Below are 1,119 nucleotides of genomic sequence, written 5' to 3'. Positions count from 1 at the left end.
CAAGTTTAGATGGTATATAATGTCCAAAGGGGCAGGGGCCCCTAAATGGCATCAGCGGCAGAAACACAAAACTCTTACTCTAACTTACTCACATACTCACTCAATCACACACACATACTTAGCCTTCATGCAAACAAGGTCCACATACACACAAACACACACAAGTGTGCGTGCACACACACAAACAAACACACACACACACACACACACACACACAAACACACACACACACACTCACACTTGCAGGCACACTCACATACACACGCGGGGCAAACACATACACACACAAATACACACAAACACACACACACACACACACACACACACTTACACTTACAGCAGACCCAGACAGGAGGAAAACTGACTTTAGGTACACAGGACCCACAATTTCCACACTTTTATTTGCCCCGGGTCCAGTGGACCCGAATACCCTCTATGTAACACAAATGTGTAGGGGGGGGTTAGGGGGGGGTTAGGGTGTGCGCTCAATGAAAATGTAGACTGATATCCGTTCTTCGCATAAAATGAGCCAAAGCCAATGAGTTTCAGTTTGAAAGAATGATTAGAAGTATTATTTTTGTTTTGATCAAAAGTGAAAACGGGTCCCACAGACCCGAATACCATACAAGGGTTAAGCACTTGTTTAGTACAGTATGTAGTGATGGAAAAAGCAATGCTTTGTGGAACACTGAAACATCCGAAGCAATTGCGCTTGAAAAATTCCATGTTTGAAAACCAATGAAACAGTGATACCTCCTGGACGTTTTGCATTAATGTTAAATGGCATGAAGTCCAAAAAGCAGGCTATGAAACAACACCTTGTCTGTATAACTTACTGAACAAATGTTGAAACTGAATATATTTATACAACTTACTGCATCTATAAAGTAGCTTATAAAACTGAAACAAATTATAAATTAAAACTGCTAATTTGTCTAGGCAGTGAAATACCATCTGCAAATGGTAACAGATTGTCGTTTTTTCCTGTGACCAGCCTATTGATTCCATAATGCTAATGGTTATTTCCCTATAGATATTACTATTTAATTTTCTTTTTACAACTGGTCAGGAACTTTAGAATTCAGCATTTGGCTGTTCCGGCCTAGTGAGACAACTGAA

The sequence above is a fragment of the Sprattus sprattus genome (genome assembly GCF_963457725.1).
Source record: "Sprattus sprattus genome assembly, chromosome: 1".
Taxonomy (NCBI): domain Eukaryota; kingdom Metazoa; phylum Chordata; class Actinopteri; order Clupeiformes; family Clupeidae; genus Sprattus; species Sprattus sprattus.
Note: the sequence above shows the minus strand (reverse complement) of the source record.